This window comes from Ursus americanus, chromosome 15, assembly GCF_024610735.1.
Source record: "Ursus americanus isolate L20-20 chromosome 15, mUrsAme1.1.p, whole genome shotgun sequence".
Classification (NCBI taxonomy): domain Eukaryota; kingdom Metazoa; phylum Chordata; class Mammalia; order Carnivora; family Ursidae; genus Ursus; species Ursus americanus.
The window spans coordinates 16,091,940-16,113,621 of NC_142141.1; the positions used below are offsets into that span (position 1 = coordinate 16,091,940).

Consider the following 21,682-nt stretch of genomic DNA (forward strand, 5'->3'; position numbering starts at 1 on the left):
GTTCCCTCTTCTGTGAAACCTAATTTACTGATTTTAGGAAGAATTCTATAATATCTGAACTCATGTCTTATTTCTGCTTCATTTTGGAAAACAAAGATAACACCTGGAACACTATTCAATATGTGAACTTTGATTTTATTATCTCAATAATAGCTGCCTTTTAAGTGCTGAAACCATGTGCTGTAATTTTTGTATGTTATTTCTGCAAAAGAACTTTATGGAGTAATGGATAATACCCCTATTTTACAATGAGCATATAGGCAAACCAAGCTCATGTCGCTTGCTTAAGTCCTGACAGTTAAAAGTGTTAGGGCCAGGACATAAAGCCAAGTATCTCTGACTCTTAAAGCCTACTCCTTTCTCTTGTATTTAAGACCCTGCTTTCTGGACCAGGAAGACCGGTCTTCTGCAATTTCTTCTTTTGACAGAAACTGTAAGCAGGCCTCAGTCTACCAGGTTCACCCTCAACGCCTGAAAATGATGCATCTGTCCCACATTGTTTGATACTACCTGGTTCCCCAACCTTGTGGGATGCTTCTAACAAGACTGACGATACAAAAATGAATAAATTGTTCTTTCATTAAGTTTGTAACAATTCTGGAAGGAAATACCCCCCAAATACGAAGGAGGTCTATGTTCGAGTTTCTTTCAGCGTTTTCTAGTTTCTACATTTCTACATTGGGATTTTTCCTCTAATACAGGTTTATAACTTTAAGATCATGTTAAAACGAATTTTAAATAAAACTGAAGCTCTTTTCTCTAAAATGAATGATGATTCTGAAAAAATTCATCCACATGCTCTAATTTATGGAAAGAGGTGACCTGCATTGACAAGAAGATACAAGTTCTAGAAGCTCATCTCCACTGTGAGTATCTTCATGGAGTATACAGCTTGTTGGATTTGCCTCAGTGTTTAGTTTGGAAGTACAATGAGCTCCCTTCTCTTTACTCCTTGATCACACATAGAAAATGCTAGTTATTGGAGTGTTACAAAATTTATTTCAGTGCCCTGAACAACTATCTGGACTTTACCACACCTTCCATTCCTTAGATTCTACGATTCATCCTTTCTGGCAGACACCAAAAAAAAAAAAAAAAAAAAAAAAAAAAAAAAAATCTCCCCGCGCCACGTACACACACAAAATTTTTTTTAGAGAAGGCCAACGCGCATGCTCCATACTCGAGCCCGCTGAGGCCTCAGCTGGTGGCTAATGCGCCTGCGTGCGAGGAAACACCTCGCCCCGTCTGCGGGCGGGAAGCCACACGGAGAACCCGGATGGATCCCCGGCGCGGCACGGGTGGAGGTCGCTGCGGACGCTTCTGTCTCCCTGCACCCTGCAGGTTCCTGCTTGGGGACCGGACCTGAGGAGCCGTTTCCCTGACTGGTTCCGGCACCCAGTGGCTGGACCCCAGCCCGAGGAGAGCGAATTGGAGCCGGAGAGGGGCGCCTGAAAGAAGCCCGAGCATCCCTTGGGCCTGCGCCCAAGCTCGGAGACGGGCGGGTGGAGACCGAGCGGAGGCTTCTTTCCTCGCCGCCGGCGCCCGTAGCTCGCCCGGGCCGCTTCCCAAACGCGCCGTCCTTAATAATACACCAACAGGTCCTACCAGTTACGAGCTGCATGTTCTTTATATGCATGCTTAATAATTAAAGCTCCCAACAGCCCTCTAAGGTAGGTACTATTGTCATCCCCACTTGAGGACTCGAGGCTTGGAAAGGACCCAGCCTCCAGGTGACAAAGCCAGGATCCCAGGCGCTTGCCTCTGGAGCGTTTGCTCAGCTACTGTGTTCTGTCCCTTTTCTCCTGGCTGTTGCCTTTAACTGCAGAGTGTACAGATGAAATCCCGTCCCCCGGACACCCGCACCTCCCTTGGACTGGAAGAGGCAGTGGCGAGATGGAAGTTGAATTGTGTTTGGTTTGGAGTTTTAGGTTTACAGTTGCACTTGGGTGTTGTCACTGCTGAAATATATATTTTAGCATTTCCCAAAGATTTCTGTTATGTGAATGTTCACTTTTAAGTGCCTTCTCATCGGTTATGATACCTTTTCATATCTACCCTTGTACCTCATAAACTTGCAAAAACATTTCACTTTGTTCTATCACATCTCTCACTCTGCATCTTAAGATGGCTCTCAGACTTTTAAAGGAAACATTCTAAAAACGAATTATGTCTATCTAAGACAATGCTTGTTTATTTTACTGTTTACTATGGAACATTCCCCCACATAACATAAAAATAGTGAGAATGGTTTAATGTAGCATACGGATCATGCAGCTTCGTTAACAACTCAAGGCCCATCTTATGTCTTCTGTCTGCACCCCACTTTGTGTGTGTGTGTGTGTGTGCTGAAGTACAGCATTTCAAAGGAAATCCCAGATGTCTTATTTCACTTGTAAACAACTAAGTCTGTATCTCTAATAAATGAGTGCTTTCTTTCACACAAACATACCATTATCACATCTGTTTAACAATAATTCCTCTTTTTTTCTTTTTTTTCTCCCCAGTTTTTTTTTTTTTTTATGATTTTATTTATTCGACAGAGATAGAGACAGCCAGCGAGAGAGGGAACACAAGCAGGGGGAGTGGGAGAGGAAGAAGCAGGCTCACAGCAGAGGAGCCTGATGTGGGGCTCGATCCCAGAATGCCAGGATCACGCCCTGAGCCGAAGGCAGACGCTTAACCGCTGTGCCACCCAGGCGCCCCATTTTCTCCCCACTTTTTAAGCAGGCTCCACACCCAGCATGGAGCTCAACGTGGGGCTTAAGCTCATTTAGACCTGAGCTGAGATCAAGAGTCAGATGCTTAAGCGACTGAGCCACCCAGGCACCCCTGTTAATATTTTTTTAATATGATGATGCTTTTTTAATGTTTACATATTTTAGAATATTGTGGTTACTAAATACCATAGAGGAGCAAGTGAAAATTGTGAGGTTCTAAAACAAGAAAGCCTCTTGGGCAGTAAATTCCTCTTTGAGAACCAAATTCTTGCTCTCTATTCTCACTCTTTGAGGGTGATGAGGAGGACTACTACAAATGAATTTTTCTAAAAATCTTTTTGTTCAAAACAGGTAAATTTTCAATCAAAACATACTTGAGTGGGATTGGAATGGACTCTTCACTGGTCCTGTAATAATTTCTAATGAGACTGAAGCAAAGCTTTTTCATTCACTTCCACTGCTCCCCAAAACATACATGGCAAATTTACACAAGAGAATAGAGAATATTTTTTATGCCAATGTCATAATTTTACTATCCATTAGGAGAGGTTCTAAACACAGTTGGCCCTATCGTCATCACTTAACAAAAGAAAGCTTAAGATCAACTTTTAAATTTCAGATCACCTTTATTGATAGGCAGATACCTTCCAATTTTTAACTGACTCATAACAAACAGCCATATGGCACGTCAACTTATTAGCTTACATAGAAGTTCATTTTATAGCTAGTTAATTGTGGCAGAGCCACTAGAAAGTTAGTATTTTAATATTATTGCCTTACTTATCGTGAGGTTTTTTTATGGCCAAAGTGGGCATTTGGATATACATGTGTTCCTGTTAAGTTATTTCCGCCACATTCTCTAGTATAGAACTTTGGAAACGGGATCAGTTGTTTATCTAGGAGATAGAACTGTTTTCGAAGGTACGTTTGAGCTTACCTGTGGGTTATATCTTTGCTCATTGCTAAGGAGGAAGAAAAAGAAAAGGCATGACTTTCTAGGTTCCTCAACTTTCTTAGGAGGTTGTTATCGACTCAGAAACTTAAATGCCTCTTAAAGCATTTAGACTATTTACTTAGCAACCTAGCATATCAGCAACCTAGGGGTTGACCTGAAGTATATGTTTTCATTCCTCTAAATCTGACTATGCACTGGGAAATGTATTAGAATCACCTGGACAAGATTTAGTCTTTTTTTGTTTTTTTAAGTAATCTCTGTGCCCAGCGTGGGGCTCAAACTCACCACCCCAAGATCAAGAGTCCCATGCTCTACCGAATAAGCCAGCCAGGTACCCCAAGATTTAGTCTTTTGTCCTTCTGGAGAAGATGATTTATTAGTTAGTTCTAAGGGAGGGAGATGTGTAACTTCAAAGGGGTTCCCAGTGATTGTGATGACGGTCTCTTATTAAAGATTACTGCTCTAGTTACCATTCGTAAAAATTATCTAAAATGCTTACATAGAATACAGATTCTGAGCCCCTACTGTAGAGCTAGGGAATCAGAATCTCTGGGAGTGGGGACCGTGAATTTACATTTTAGCAAAAGATTTTGCTGATTCCTCCATTTGCCTAGCTTCCTAGCTAATGGTTCCGACCATTACCTTCTAATCCCTGTCCTCAAATTAAAACAAATCTTAATTTTGGGAATACTGCTTATTTTCATTCCATTGTTTCGGCTTCTTTCTTCACTGCTTTTACTGAGGGTAGTTATATGAAAAAGCATCATGAAATTCCTATTGTAACTAAGGGTGTCCTTCCGGAGAGGACATGTCTCTAGGGAGACATTTCTCTGAAGTCTCAGTAACAAAAGTAGTTGTGTTTCTCCTGAACAACTTGTTTTGCTTTTCTGTATGGACAATAGGAATCATGGACTGGTAGTGTGTTACACTTCAGCAGCAAGGAAGCTCTGAGCCAAATTTGTATCCTACTTCTGTGTCAAAGGTGACTTAATCAGGCCCTTTTGAAATTCTCTGCTCACGTTGGAGTCAGAGCCAGTCAAGGATCGATTAGTGTTACAGACCTGTTTAATCCTTAACTGCGAAAAGGAACTAGCCACTTTGTCAAAATATGTCCTTCCTTAGAGTATTTAGTGAATTACTCCTTTCTCTATTCACTTGTTCATAACTGCCTATGTGTGTACATCCCTGGCGGAGAATGGAAGGAGGGGGTGGTAGCGAGATGCCCTTTTAGGGGATACAAAATGTACCAGATTTGTTTGGAACATACATCGTTGAAAACAAATTAAGCCATACCTTCAGATCACTAATAGAGGATTTATAGGTATTCACAACTTACATAAGTCCAAATCTCCCATATGTAGCTTAGGTGAGTCATTTATTCCGGGGCATTAGCTATGAGTTGATAGCTTTAAGTTTGACTGTCATGCTGTCATGGTTTACTTTGAACTGACGTGTTACAGGGTATTTCTTGACATGTACAAATGGCATGTGATGTGGCTTTGTTTTAATTCAGTTAGCCACTGATTTTTAATGTGTGGGTTATATTTTACTCCCAAAGCAAAATTCTGCAGCATCTCTGGAATACTACCTGAGAATTTTGGGGTGCCATGTCGAAGAAACGCAAATGGGATGATGACTATGTTCGTTACTGGTTCACCTGTACAACAGATGTTGATGGAACTCAGCGCCCACAATGTGTATTGTGTAACTCGATATTTTCAAACGCTGACCTCAGACCATCAAAATTGTCTGACCATTTTAACAGACAGCATGGTGGTGTAGGTGGGCATGATCTCAGTAGCCTGAAGCACGTGCCAACACCATCTGATCAGAGTGAAACCTTGAAAGCATTTGGAGTGGCGTCTCACGAAGATGCCTTATTACAAGCATCCTATCAGTTTGCATATTTATGCGCCAAGGAGAAGAATCCTCATACAATAGCTGAGAAATTAGTGAAACCTTGTGCATTGGAAATAGCACAAATAGTTCTGGGACCAGATGCACAAAAGAAGCTTCAGCAGGTACCCTTATCAGATGATGTGATCCATTCTAGAATTGATGAAATGAGCCAGGATATCTTACAGCAAGTTCTAGAAGACATCAAAGCCAGTCCTCTGAAAGTGGGTATTCAGCTTGCTGAGACAACGGACATGGGTGACTGCAGTCAGCTAATGGCATTTGTACGATACATAAAAGAAAGAGAGATCATAGAAGAATTTCTATTCTGTGAACCATTGCAGTTAACAATGAAAGGAAAAGATGTGTTCGGTCTCTTCAGAGACTTCTTTCTGAAGCATAAGATAGCACTTGATGTATGTGGCTCTGTTTGCACTGACGGTGCATCTTCTATGCTAGGAGAAAATTCAGAATTTGTTGCCTGCGTGAAAAAAGAGGCGCCTCATATCGTGATCACACATTGTTTGTTGAATCCTCACGAACTTGTCACAAAGACCTTACCTACAAAACTGAGAGATGCTCTGTTTACTGTGGTGAGGGTAATAAATTTCATCAAAGGACGAGCTCCAAATCATCGCCTCTTTCAGGCTTTTTTTGAAGAAATTGGAATCGAGTATAGTGTCCTCCTTTTCCATACTGAAATGAGGTGGCTTTCCCGAGGTCAAATACTTACCCATATTTTTGAAATGTATGAAGAAATAAATCAGTTTCTTCACCACCAAAGCAGTAATTTAGTTGATGGCTTTGAAAATAGAGAGTTTAAAGTTCACTTAGCATACCTTGCAGATTTATTCAAACACCTGAATGAACTTAGTGCATCTATGCAAAGGACGGGCATGAACACAGTATCAGCTAGAGAAAAGTTATCTGCTTTTGTTAGGAAGTTTCCATTTTGGCTAAAGCGAATTGAGAAAAGAAATTTTACCAACTTTCCTTTTCTGGAAGAAATCATTGTTTCAGATCATGAAGCAGCAAGCATTGCAGCCGAAATAACACAGCACCTGCAACAGGTGAGCAACTTCTTCCATGGATATTTCTCTGTTGGAGATCTTGCTGAGGCAAGTAAATGGATACTGGATCCGTTTCTTTTTAATCTGGATTTTGTCGATGATGGTTATTTGATGAAAACGGATCTTGCTGAATTACGAGCTAGTGGCCAAATCCTAATGGAATTTGAGACAATGAAGCTGGAGGATTTCTGGTGTGCTCAATTCACAGTGTTTCCAAGCCTGGCAAAGACAGCTCTAGAAATCCTTATACCATTTGCAACTACATACCTTTGTGAGTTGGGATTTTCATCACTTTTACATTTTAAAACAAAGTCCAGAAGCTGCTTTAATATGAGTGATGACATCCGTGTGGCTATTTCAAAAAAAGTTCCTCGTTTCTCAGACATCATTGAACAAAAGCTACAGCAGAAGTCACTGTGAGCTGATACATTTTTAATGTATAAGTTTTAGTATATTCTTAATGTCATTGTAAAATTAAGCTGTAATTGTGTCTCTTTTATATTTATGGTATACGAAATCCCAAGAAAAAGTTTAGCACGTGTAACTCAATTTTCACATGAGGCCTGTGAAAATAGGTTTCGAGAATAAGAACACAGGCAGCAGAAAAGACTAAGTACCACCTAGTGGATACATAGAGTTCTTCTAAGTATCTGTTGAACCTGTTGATGTGATACATAAAAAGACACACAAGTGCTAGAATATCCAGCTAAGTGGTACAATAGGGTAGGAATGGACCCCAGAGAAAAGAGAAGATCTCCCAGAACGTAGATTTTCGTGTTAAAAGTAAAAGTTGAGGGACAAAATGACAGACTGAGTCGCCGCGTCTCTGTGAGTGTTGTTATGGGGAGGTTAATGGGATCAGAAGAGGATTATGAAATGTTACAGTGGGAAAAGGGATGATTTTAGTTATATAAGATTTACTTTTAAATGTATTCTTTGGAATTAGTCTTACAATGTCCATTCCTCTAGCTCCCATGCTCTAAATACCATGACATTAATAAATGTCCTAATATACTATTAGTCACTCTTTGTCTTTTTTACACCAGGACCCCAAGTCATTGAGGCTGCTAAAAGGAGGATCCCAGAGCCTTACTCTAGAGATTCTGATCTGGCAGGTCTGGGATAAGCTCAAGGGCCTTCATTCTTAACCAGCTTCCAGATGGTTCTGATGGATTCTTTGGGCCTCTGGTCTCATCTTATTTTCCCTTTATCCCAGTTTTCTCACTTATTTTACATCTTAAGCTATGTGTATTCTCCTAACGTAGTTCAAAACTTTTGAATGGATCAAATATAAATAATAAATAAATTGATGTTAAGTCACTATAGTAATTCAGAGCCATCAAAAAATTTCCCGTGGGGAATTTAAATTAATATACTTTTTCTGGATAATAACTTGGTAAAATATATTTTTAAATTTTAATAAATTTACATTTTTATTTCAAAACTTTAATGACTTATCAAAGTAGTATGCTAAGGGGCGCCTGGGTGGCTCAGTCGTTCATTAAGCGTCTGCCTTCGGCCCAGGGCGTGATCCTGGGGTCCTGGCCTCGAGTTCCACATCAGGCTCCTCCGCTGGGAGCCTGCTTCTTCCTCTCCCACTCCCCCTGCTTGTGTTCCTTCTCTCGCTGGCTGCCTCTCTCTCTGTCAAATAAATAAATAAAATCTTAAAAAAAAAAAAAAAAAGTAGTATGCTAAAAAGTGAGTCCTATAATGAAAAGCCACAGTCCCTTTCCTGCCCAATTACTTAACCATTTCTGCTTTAACATTTTGTGGTTCCACCCTTATCTCTAAGTAATGTGTTTATACCAAACACGTATGCCAGTTTTGTGTTTTGTTTTGTTTTTTGGCTTTTTTTATTAAGTAAACTCAATCCTCAACATGGGGCTCGAACTCACAACCCTGAGACCAAGGGTCGTGTGCTCCACCAACTAAGTCAGCCAGGCGCCCCCACATATGCCGGTTCTGATTTATCAGCTCTAGAAATTACATACTGACTCCTCTAAATGATAGGTAAATATTGAATTTATAAAATGTTCATCTCTCCTACTATTCCCAATTTTTTATTATTGTAGTATTAATTTTAGTTCTTTGTTGATTATTCATAGCCCTTTGATTGGGGATTTTTTTCCCTCTAGGAATTTACCTCCTAGAAAGAATCAGGGATATCCACAAAGTTTTATTTTTAAAGCAGGCATTTACAGCATTTTTATAATAGTGAAAAATTGGAGAAAAAAGACTGAAGGGGAATGGAATCTAACAGGTGCCACCTGAGTACTGCAAATTGAAGTTTATATTTTCTAACAAAACTGAACTTGATCACCATCCATCAGAATACTTTTATCAATGAATGTAAATACATGGCTTTCGTCTAAAACTGTAGTTACAAAATATAAGTCCTAATTTTTTCTAGTATAACCTAACATCAAAAGCAGTGGGAAGAATTTCCAAAGCTAATATAGGACTAAATCTGGAAGAGTATGTATACAAAGTTTCGTATGTGTGTGTATCTAGACATAGGAAGGAAGAAGGATGGGAGCCATGTATGCATGTATGAAGCATGGAAACTAACAATACAAAAAAGCAGGACTAGGATGCAATGCCAGGAGCAAATGACCTTTGATGGCCAGTCTTTCATTAAGTCCATTAGAATTCTCTCTTAAACTAAATTCATTAATTTCTGCTATGAAACAAAAACCCAAAGGATATTTTAAAGGGAATAGCTGAGTTTTTAACTCATTTTCAAATTCTACAACAGTTTATTTTCCCTGATCAAATTAAAGAAGACTGCAATGTCTGCTAAAATGAAGAAGAAACTTAGATTATTTTTTAGTTTAAAAAAACTTCCCACAATGGTGCATTCATTGGCACTTACAAGTCATGTGTTGGTTTCTTTTTCTCCCAAGGAAGAGGTAATTGTCTTATATTTTTACTCTGTAATTAAGGTCACTGGTCGATTGCAAAAAGAATCAGGAGAAACACATAATCTTTATGACCAGCAGATGTCACTCTCTATGCATGTTTGGTTGAAAGTAAATTTAACCACGTACATTTCGCCAAATACCTGATTTTAAACATCTCTAGAGAAAGGAACACAACATCAAAAACTAATGAAGTATTGTATAGTGACTAACATAACATAATAAAAAGAAAGAAAGAAAAAGGATTTGTAGCTCAAATTAAAAATGCCCCACGTGAGGGGCGCCTAGATGGCTCGGCTGGTTGAGTTGCAGCTCTTGATTTTAGCTTAGGTCATGACCTTGGGGTCCTGGGATCCTGCCCCACGTGGGGCTGTGCGCTCACAGGGAATCTGCTTGAGATTTCTCCATCTCCCTACTTTTGTGCTCTCTATCTCTCTCAAATATATATATATTTTTTAAATGCCCCACCTGAGCCTCTGGTGGCTCAAAATTGGCGAACAGAACTGTGGCGGAGCATTGGGAGATGACGGTGGGAAAGAGAAAATATGAATAGCTTTTCTCTAAAACTGACTTGAGCATGCGGATCTTTGACGTCTCAGCTTCTTAACCACCAAAGGCTACTTGAAGTGGGTGGATAGGTCAGCACATGCTCCTTTGCTATCCCATGACAGTTACTAAGACCCAGGTAATGTGTCTTTTCCAGTGAGAGTAAATTGCTGTCCTTTCCATGATAGAAGGGATCTAATGTAAGTAACCTGCCACTAAGTGCCCATATTAGGGCTCAGTATTGGTCTCTGGTCTCTGCTGTTGGCGGGTCAGGTACTCAGTAGGTCAGTCTTGGTGAGGGGAAGTCCATGTTGCTGAGCCTGTGTACAAGCCTCCATCCTTGCCAACATGGCCACTCTTGTACATGGGCCCACTGAGCAATCATTAGGATGACGGTTTTCCAGGGCTGACTAATCGTTACAAAGTACGTCATCTTGTCCTGATCATTGAGAGCCCTCCTCTGTCTTAATTTAGCTTCAGCAAGCCCTTCGAGGAGTCCTCAAGCCAAGGTCAGCTATCACAAGAGACCCGTATATACTTTAATATCCCTGCTACTCTCAGTCATTTGCTGGAAGCAGCCCATGAGAAGCATGAAACAGCACAGGTGTGATGAATTTCAGAGTGCAACAGCTGGGGCTCATGGTTAATTATGTTCCCTATAGTTGCATGTCTACAAAGTACATTCTTATGGATGTACAGCGTCCTTTGGTGAATATTCGCCTGGAGCATAATAATCTTCAACTCTCTGCCTATTCTGAGAGGTCCATCTATATGCCGTGCCCCCAGACCTTGTCACTTGTCTTATAAATCTGTTCTTCCCAAGTCCTGAACAATCATCAAGCCATTAGTAACTGCCCTTGAATACTAGAGTTTCGATCCATACTACTGGGTAGTGCTCAGTTCAGACATTGCAGACAAGCAATTGTACTGCTCAGAATTCTTCTTAGGAAGATTTCCCTTCATCAGGATCTTTCAGAGACATACGGATTGAGGTTGTAATGCTGCAGCAGATTTTGCAGCTCCCAGCTGGCACTAGCCTATTAGGCAAAATAAATGTAAACCAGACCTAAATTTCTTGCTAGTCAGCTGGTTATAAGTAACTCCTCATGCAGCCAAAGTTAAAGACTGGGAAAAAGGAAGCCTTGTAACAGGAGTAGGTGTCAAAGGACTTGAGCCACCTACTCAGGCAACTTGCTTATGTGTTCTAGACCTGCTTGATCTCTCCCTTGTACACCACTTCTACTTGACGTGGTGCTGCTGTGCACATTCCAGTTCATGGCTTGCTGAATCACTCAGCACCCAGTGCCACAGAGCTGTTTCTAAAAGCAAAATCAGTTAACTTCAAAAGAGGGTATGGATTTGCTCCCAAACTGGCTACTACCTTTGTATCAGATCTGATCTGCATGTCCTCAGTGAAGTGGACCAGTGTGATGGACTGTTGTTAGACGTCAAGATGATCACGATCTCTGCAGATTATACCAGACAGGAGGTTGATGTAGCCCTAAGAGAAAACTATATGCTTTGATTCTCCTATTGGCATTTGCCAGAGGCTCCATTCGGAATCCTTATTTGCCACCTTTAACGCCATTGGATCTGCTGGTCTTAAGTTTCAGGTGGCAGAGTAGCTAGCCCTACACTTGCTACAGAGCCTTTTCCACTCCACTCAAAACTAGCAGTGTTATAGTAAATGGGTCAGAGTGATACACTCAAATGTGGTATATGCTGCCTCCAAAAACCAAAAAGACCCACAAGCATCAAGCCTCTGTTGCAGTGGGAGATGATACAAGGTTCAGGAACTTATATTTCACCTGGAAAGAACTATTGTAACATGCTTCAGACCACTAGTACATCAGAAATTTCACCAAGGTGCATGAGTCCCTGGATTTATAATCTGGGTATGATAGCTGGCTTAGGTCTGGAAACTGGAGGAGAGGCTATGACTCTCTCTGTAGTGACTTTAGTCAGACTTCTAAGCACGAGACCTTGAGTTTTTCCTATCATGTTGATCAAGTTATATTTAGTAGACTTCCCATCTACTTCATTCCTAGGTCCACTGTACCAACTAGCTACTGTATTAGGGTTCACCAGAGAAACAGAACCAGAGATTTAGTATAAGGAACTGACTCACATAATTATGGAAGCTTAGCAAGTCCAAAATCTGCAGGCTATGCCAGTAGGCCAGACAGGCAGGAAAGTAGATCCAGTCTGAAGACAGTCTGCTAGAGATTCCCCTCTTGCTTGGGAAGTTTGGTCTTTTTCTTCTATTCAGACCTTCAACTAATTGGATGAGACCCACTCACATTTTGGAGAGCAATGTGCTTTACTCAAAATTCACCAATTTGAATGTTAATCTCATCCAAAAACACCAATGCAGAATCGCCCAGAATAATGTTTACCCAAATGTCTGGGCACCACCAGCCAGACTAACACATAAAAGTAACCATCAACGGCTACTGTCGACGATCCCTGGGTGTCAAAACATTTTGATGGCCATTTTGTCCCTGCTGTGTATTATGTTAAACACATCCCCCTTATTTCTAGTGACTGAACACTGCCACTTGGCCTCTGCCGCTCTAGGATCCCTTCAATCCAGATGAAATTAATGAACAGCGTTGAACTGGTGACAGCATCTTCTACCATTATACCAGCTTAAAGAGAACAGCTACCGCAGAGATGTTCAAGAATATTCATAATCTCCTCATTAATGTATTGCTCAATACCTTAGTGAAGGAGTGTCCACTGGGTCCTCTTGAATCATATGGGCAGTAGTGGGGGAAGTTTGAAGGTCACACATAATATGTTTACTCCAATATTTCTCTCTCCCTAAATCTTTTAACTCTTTTGTCTACATTATGCCAGGGAAGTTTTGGAATCTCAAACTCATTGTTATATGTAGGTCACTGTTGAGTCCAAATAAGCAAATTCTTAATACAGATTAACACATTAAATAGAGAATCCCTGATAAGTACACCCATATCAGTAAATTTGACCTGTTAATATTATGCCTTCTTTGGTCTAATGCTCTTAGAATCCCATTGCACACATATTCACCAGGTTTCTGCCTATATAAATCAGAAAAATCTTGCAGTTATTTTGGATTATAAAATCTTTCCTTCAGGATCAGACTCTGAACTTGTTTCCTTGTAATATGCTGGATCCGACCTGAGTAATGGGTCTAGTGGCAACAAGGGGTAGTAGGGTAGATCTTGAAGAGTAAAGGTATCTCCTTGAAAGGCATCTGCCTCTGGTGAGGTTAATACAAGGACTTCAAGCAAAGGAAACCTAATCTCAGTCATTGAGGATGAAGGCAAGGAAGGCTTAAAGTGATTTAGGGGTTAAGATTTTTAGCTTCATCCAAGCTCATGCAGATGTCTTCATTCCAAGTCTTAGAATTAGACACTATCCCAGTTCTCATCCCAACTTGCACTGAGAGACATAGGCTATGAATTCGATTTACATTTAAATTCTGCAACCCTCACAGTTAAATATTGTGTCTGAATTTGCAGCTATAAGAGATTTGAGATACTTTTAGAACTGCCATAGAATCTCCCAAACCAGGACTTGAGCTGAGACTTTAAAGAGCTGAGTATATCATTTTCTTTCCGTAAGCAGTCTAGTGCTCTCAGAAGAAGGCATCCCACCCACAATCCTCCTAGTCAACATTATTCCCACCAGCCACTTGATCTCCCAAGGCACCTGGTTCAGGAAGTTCTTCACCACAATGACCTACAGCCAATAATTTGATTAATCAGTGTCACTCTGTGCCATGGGTTACCAGCATCCCATTTCCATGACAAGAAGCTCAATAGTGCATTCAGGTTTAGAGACAAATCCAAACACCTGAAAAAATTCCATCTCTGAGGGTCTGTTTCCTGAGACTTCTGGTACCAATTTCTGTATTCAGTCAGGAGACACAAACTCTACTAATTACTTTCACAGACAGAATTGAATATAAAGAATTGTTGACCAGGTTTTAGAACACTGGAAAGGCAAAAGGAATACTGTAATAAATGCAGAAAGCAGTTACCAGCCTGAGGGCTGGGAGAAAGGAGAAGAGCTTGGGATTAATAAAACAATATCTTGGGTAAAGTGTCCCACGGAGCTGGGACAGGAAAAGCATCTGCCAGCTGATACCAGTATGTCTGAAGAAGCATGAGGTTGGTTCTGAGATTTTGGAAAAAATGGAAACTTGAACCAGCTGCTTGCACAGAAAATAATTCTGTCATTGCCCGGGTGAGGAACTGTTGTTTGGGTGACACTGACTGTAACAGGAAGCAAAATAGAAAGGAGCAAGTTCCTTGCCAGTCTCTCTCCCTCTAGTACCCCCTATTGGCTGACTAACAGAAGACCAGCTGGCAAAGGAGAAAAGATTTGCAAAGTCCCAGCCTTGACATAGAGCCAGCAGTGTTGGAAGCTAAGAGACTATAGCTTAATAACTCTGTGCGCACGTGTGTGTGTGTGTGTGTGTGTGTGTGTGTGTGTGTGTGTGTGTTCTGAGCCATTTTAAAATGAGTTCCCAACATCATGTTTCTTCACCCCTGCATACTTCAGCATACATCTGACAATAACTCCCTAATGCTAAGACTTAGATCATATTCAAAGTTCCTCCAACTGCCCCCAAAATATCTTTCTAATTTTATTAAACACTTTTTAATTTTTTATGACATTAACATTTCAAAGAATGTCCCACTCTCTGAATTTGTTGTTTTCTCTTGTATCATTTAACTAATTCCTCTGTTCTCTCTTTTCTGCTAACCAGAGATTAGGTGTGTGTACGTGTAACCTTTTTTCTTCACAAGTGGTAGCACATATAATGATTTTTTTATTATACCAATCATAAATTAAGTGGAGAGCTTAATATATGTAGAGCTAAATGTCTTCTGAGTGTTAATTTAAAAGAAATTTGTAAAAGTCTTTTGAAATATAAGATTTAGAGAAATTAGTCTCCATTCACTGTACAACAGCCGATAGATAAAAAATTTCTTTGTAGCCACTAGCTAAATCTCACTTATGCAGTCTAATCATGCATTGTTTCCTCAATCTGGGATTTCTGCTCTTCTTTCCAGCCAAAAGGCAGGGATCGATCCTTTATTTCTTATATCCCCTCCCCAAATTATGCTAGCAAAACGTGGCAAGGCCTTGGTTTCTATACTCATTCCTATGCTGCTCTCTCAAAGACTGATTCTTTAAAGCAGAAGCCTTAGACTTTCTTAGCAGGGCATTTCCCTTAAATCAAGTATCTGTTCATTTCTGATCCCCACAACAACTCGAGAAACATCATCAAGAGCTTTTTGCATTAGACTCCAAAATGTCTCTCCAACGGAGGCCCTTGAAGTTACATCTGGAAAGTGGTTGGATCTTTTCTGGGTCATTTCCTGTTGAATATAAGTGGTAACTATTTTGGTCTGACTTCATTCGTGCTGGGACTCTTGCTGGCTTGGGACTTTAACTCTACTGAAAACTTAGGCCAAAGGAGCCTCTCCAAATTCTCTGGTTCTTCTTTTCCCTCCCATAAAGACTGCTGTGCTTGTGGAAGCCTTTGCCCAGCCAAATGTGGCCCCAGCAGAAGAACTTATGACTGAACAAGAGCTGAGTTTTCATGGCAACTCTGGCTCCCCCTTGCTGGGTAATGTTGGGAAGATGGCCGGCTTCTGTGCCTCTGTTCCTTCAGCTGTATAGTGGGAGAAATAATTGTCCCAAACTTGGAAGAATCAAACATATTGAATTTTTTTTTAAAAGAAAGTATATAGTTGTAGGGGGAGGGTTGCTAGTTTTAACTCCCTCAGCTCTCTGGCGCATCCCCAGATCCAACTCACCCATCAGAGCAAAGGAAGAATTTCCAAGGACTGTAACACAGCATATTCTTTATTTTTTATTTTATTGAGGGGAGGGATATAGAATAAGTACTAGCTTCCCATGGTTTAAAAGTCAAATTGTCCCATACAGTGAATAATAAATCTTCCTTTTACCACTGTTTTCCAGTTCCCCTCTCTAGAGACAACTTTTTGGGTCCCAATGTTTTGTAGATCTTTCTTGAGATATGCTCATACATTCATGTGTGTTTGTGTGTGTTTTCCTCACCTCTTTTTAACTTGGATGATAGCAAACTATACACACTGTTCTGCTCCTTATTGTTCTCACTAAACAAAGTATCTTGCAGATAATTCCATGGTAGTACATAGAGTTCTGCCTCCATATAATGATTTATTTAATTAGTTTCCGATGGTGAGCCATTTAGCTTGTTTCCAGTCTTTTATTAGTTCAAACATGGTTGAAATGAATATCTTTATGCACACTTCCTGGATAAGTTGTGGAAACAGAACAGCTATGTCGAAAATAAACTGTGTATTTTCAATTTTTATAGATCTGTAAGCGTTCCTTGCGGTTCAGCTATCATCTCGTTTGATTCTAAGTGACATAATACACAGGGAAGCCAACACTTACTCCAACATCGCAGTCTTTCTATGGAAGAGCAGCGAGTCCTCTCTTTCAGCAGCTGTCTCCCCAGTGCTGCCACATTAGGAAGACCCCATCTGGAATGATCTCATCCTGGAGAACTTCACAGCCCCAAAGCCCCTTGTTGAAAGTAAGCTGACAATTTGGGTCTTGGCCATTAGCTATTTGGAATGATTCAACAATCATTTTAAACCCTCTTTTGTGCCAAAATTGGAGAAAAGAAAGGGCTGAAAAAGGATAAAGAAGAAGGCCAGGACGGCCTACATTTTAATCATGGATGGAAGTCAAAAGATTGTGGACTTTCTCTGTCTTGACTTCACAACTAACTACCAAGTCACTGAAAGTTTCTGGCCTCTTTTCTCCCAAGTGTAAAATGAAGACCACAGACCAAATTATTCCTCAGGACCTTTCCTCCTTTGGAGGGACACTTGCCCTCCCAACCTCAGCATATTCAAAAAGCAAGAGCTGTCACAAATTGGTACATGACTAATATCCAAGTGGGTGGTCCAGTTGAGATGGCATTCAGACAGTGCTGTCCCGGTGAACAGGCTGGAGGCTCTGCCGGGGGAAGAGAGTCCTGATTTGTAGCATTTGCTGATTTCCATAGTGTGATTATTCCCACTATGATGCAAATCTGATGTTCCTTGACTCAGAATTGGAAAGAGAAGCACAGAAGCACAGAATTGGCTGCTGTCTCCAGCAAACCACTAGTTAGGAGTTCAAGGAAAGCATTTTCTTCAGATTGTTCTGTATTGAGATGCCCTTCATGAAAGAGGAGATATTTGAAGCAGGCATTGAAGGATAATGCTGTAGGACTCTTTTCATGGTAACTGACAGGAACAGCCCACTCTGGCTTGAAGACAGAGAATGAATATGAGAATGTGAATGTTACAGCGTAAGCATCTGCACAGAGGTGGCCAGGCACGTGGTGAGAGCACTCCCTCTCTCCCACCTTTCAGTTCTTCTGCAGCTGCTTCTCTCTGTATATTGATGCCATTGACTCCTCCCACAAGCAGGCTCTCCCCAAATGGCAGGGGAAATGGCTAGTGCAGCCCAGGGCTCTATCTTTACACTTAATGATTCAGAAGAAAAGCCAGTGTCATCTCAGGGAAATCACATGGAAAGATTCTGATGATCTCTGCCTGGATCTCATGCCCACCATTTGGGTTCTTAACTGGGCACAAAAGGAAGGGGCACCTGTCCACATGCCCCTGCTCCTGCAGCCAGAGGGCAGGCAGAGCACCAAGATGGACCACTCTTTCCCTGCCACCCAATACACATGAGAATTGCCCAAATGGAACTCCCCGATGGACAGAGGGATAATGGGCGGACAAAAGCTATGAATTTCTAGTAGACACATGGTACGGCTTTGTGGAGACAGGTTAGAGGAAATTGCGTGAGGGGAGATGCAGACATTTAAAAGGTGAAGGGGAGGCTGGGAGCCAACAAGACGACCCCGACCAAAGCAGGGCCACCCAGAGCGCAGTGGTTCTCAGTGGAGGGCCATGTTGCCCACCTTGGGACATTTGGCAATGTCTGGAGATATTTTTGGTTGTCACAACTGGAGGCGGAGGGGCTGCTGCTCTCATCTAGAGAGTAAAGGCCAAAGATGTGCTAACCATCCCACAGTGCCCGGCACAGTCCCCCAGTGAAGACTTACCGAGTCTCAACTGTCCATAATGCAGAGATTGAGAAATTCTGACACAGCAAAAATCGGAAAAGTGGCTGGAAAGATGTCAACTCACGGAGGCTTCCTGTTAGTGAGGCTGCCGAAATGCTAAGTGGCTGAGGCTCTGTCCTATGACTATCCCCCAGGCGAGCATTAGAAAGCTGTTGGGAGCGGCTAGTTAGCTCTTACACACTGCTCCTTCCGCCTGGCACCTCTCTCCCGCCTCCTTGGCCACCTTCGCAGGGCTGGCTCGTTTTCATCCTTGGTGTCTCGGCTTCGATGTTACCTCTCCAGAGATCTTCCCAGACCTCCCAGTAAAGTAAGGTCTCTCACAGACTCCGCAGCACTGTTCTCTCCCACAGTTCCCTCTTCTTTTCCTTCGTAACTCGTACCACGGTTTTGAATTCTAGGTTTCAGTGCTCCAACACTTGTCTCCTCATGAGCACCACAGAGGCAGAAAGCTCACTGATTTTGTGCACTGCCATGACCACAACGAAAAGCAGAGTGCTTTGTGCACTGTAGTTGTTTGGTATTTATCCAATCGATGAATTGGTTTGAAAGTTGCTTGTGGGGCACCTGGGTGGCTCAGTCCTTAAGCATCTGCCTTTGGCTTAGGTCATTACCCCAGGGTCCTGGGATCAAGCCCCGCATCGGGCTCCCTGCTCCGCTGGGAGCCTGCTTCTTCCTCTCCCACTCCCCCTGCTTGTGTTCCCTCTCTCGCTGGCTGTCTCTCTCTCTGTCAAATAAATAAGTAAAATCTAAAAAAAAAAAAGTTGCTTATAGGATTGGAATGGGGTGGAGGTGAAATGGGAAGAGGAAAGAAAGGCGGCCCTCTGGATGTCCTCCCTGCTATTGTGCTCACACTCGTGTCCGCCCCATCTCTGACACTCACAGAACCTGCAGTTCTCAGCGTGATGCATCAGTTAGGGTTCACGTGAAGGTGCAAAACCCTTCTAGCTATTTTAAGAAAACATGGATTAATAAAGAGAATCAAGTGAATCCTGAATCCTTGCAGAGCAAGTTCTGACCTGGCCTGGTCCTCTGAGAATGATTCCCAGAACACCACACAGTCCTGAGTCCCCAAGGGAACTACTATTTCTGCCACAGTCTGGAAGCTGGAGTTCCGGAGTCACTGGATCCAGTCTCTGGCTACAGGAATACACAATTTTAGGTGTAGTCTGGGACCAGGAGTTACTGTCCAAACCCTAGAGCCATCTTGCCCCTTGTAGGACACCGCCGGTACCATGATCCCTCCCTGGCTGCTGCCTCCCCTCCCCCTAACTCAGTTGTTTTTCCTAACTCAGTGTTGAATTCAGGTTTGCACAAGTGCACGGAACTGGCTAAACCTAAATTGCAAAGAGAACCCCAATGGCAAGGAGTTTGGGAAATGGACTTTTAGCTTTTCAGCCTCTGTAGTACAGGAAGACACACCAAGAAAGGTTTGGGCAGATGTGGAACAAGCCGATCAACCAGCTCTGTCACGTGGCTGCCGCTGCTGGAGGATAAGCTCTCTATGTCCGTAAACGGCACGGCGTCATTCATCTTCCCCATATGCTAAGCATGTTCTCTAGACATGAACGGCATTGTGAACTGAACTGAACTGAGGGACACCTGGGTGGCTCAGCCGGTTAAGCATCTGCCTTTGGCTCAGGTCATGATCTTAGGGTCCTGGGATCGAGTCCCACATCAGGGTCCCTGCTCAGCGGGGAGTCTGCTTCTCCCTCTCCCTCTCACTGCCGCTGCCCTTGTGTGTGCTCTCTCTCTCTCTTTGACAAATAAATAAATAAAATCTTAAAAAAAAAAGAAAAAAGAAATGAACGGAATCAGACGGGGAAATCCTCCTCATTTGTACACTTTGTATGTTTCCTATAGCATTTAGTCCATTACGCCTCTTAGACTGATTTGTGTTCTCATTCATTTTCCCTGCAGACAAGAAGTTCACCTCCTTGTCCCCACACTTGAAATAGGTAACAATTTTTGTGGACTGAATAAAGACAGAAACAGGCTACAGCAAGGAAGTTCTGAGCCCCATTCTATCTTGAAGCAGCTCCCGCAGCTCCTAGAGCAGCCATTTCATGAGTATTTGGGATTTCCTGTTCCATGAAGCCATCACCCCTGTAGGGACCCATGGGACAAGACCGCAAGGACTCAGCTCAACTTCAGGAGACCTCAGTTCCAGGTCTCCCCCAGAAGTTGGAAGAACATCCACGCCCATCCATTCAGCCAGTAAACATACATTAATTGCTTCCCGGGTGCCACTTTCCCATACTTCTTTTCCTTTTCCTGTGCTTCTCTTTAACCATCTCCTTACCAACAAGAGCATGTCAGGGATTTCAGCCTCTATGGCAGTGGAGCCCCATAGGTAACACATGGAGATTCCTACTCTATCCTAGAGCCCTTTAGATTGTGAATGACATCCATGCATTAGAGGCACAGTTTCCTTACCTTTTTCATTCCTGACATATTTGGGAACAGACCAAGGTACCCAGAGGGAGTGGTAGACAGAGGTCCCCTTTCCAGCCATCTATGAGTCAACACACTAAACCCTACTTCACATGGCATCTTTCCTCCGTGTTTAGAGCTCACACCTCCCCTACCTACACCCAGACAAGTCCCAGCCCTCCCTCAGGGCTTGACCCAGGCCTTCCCCTGAACACCCAGTTTCATACTCAGTGTTTTCCTCGTCTGTAATACTTACTTCACTTATAGCCACTTGTGTCATCCCCACGAAACTCTAAGTTCCCTGAGGACAGGCACCAAACCTTTCTGGTTTACCTCCATATCCCCAGCACTTAGCTCAGGGACTGACACATAACAAATGCTTATCCAATGTTTGTTGGGACATCTGTTGAGCCCGCTAACTTTCATCCTCAGATAATATGTATGTAATATTAGTAATAATTCTCTACATAGTTCAGTGGCTTACCAAACACCTTTATGGGTGAGGGTTCCAACTTCAGGGGAAAGACAATACAATAATATAATCATTACTCTCTCTACTTTTCAGAAAGTGAGACACCAACCATGAGGGAAGGGACTTGTCTTAGGGGGTGGAACCGGCAGAGTTCAAACGCATATTGCATGAAAATCCTGAATGTGGGTCATTTATCATCTGCTAGCCAGATGCTCTGGCAGCAGAGTGAAATACTGGTAGCTCATGGAAGAGAGCAGTAGAAAGAACAGGAAGAAGCTAAAGCCAGGCCTCTATGGTTTGTCTTTCCTCGAGCATCCGCTTGCAACTTAAACAGGATTAATCTGCCTGTTCCGGGACTCAGTCATCTGAGGCGGGGGCAGAGAGCTAGTGAAGCCAGGCAAGCCTTACCTCCGTGAGGGGGGAAATGCGGGCTGGCACGCAGGGGCACTAGTGTGTATGTGCACACTCACCTCAGGACAAAATCTACACCAAGGCACATGGACATACAAACACACCCAGAACGAGCCACTGCACAAACAGG

At 42.3% G+C, this 21,682-nt stretch overlaps 1 non-coding gene across 1 annotated transcript; it reads left to right on the top strand.

The window, feature by feature from the left end:
- Positions 1-1,238: 1,238 nt before the first annotated feature.
- FAM200C (family with sequence similarity 200 member C) lies at positions 1,239-7,655 on the top strand. Its single transcript, XR_015726848.1, has 2 exons — positions 1,239-1,670; positions 5,231-7,655. It is a non-coding gene; the product is annotated as a family with sequence similarity 200 member C (transcript).
- Positions 7,656-21,682: the final 14,027 nt, after the last annotated feature.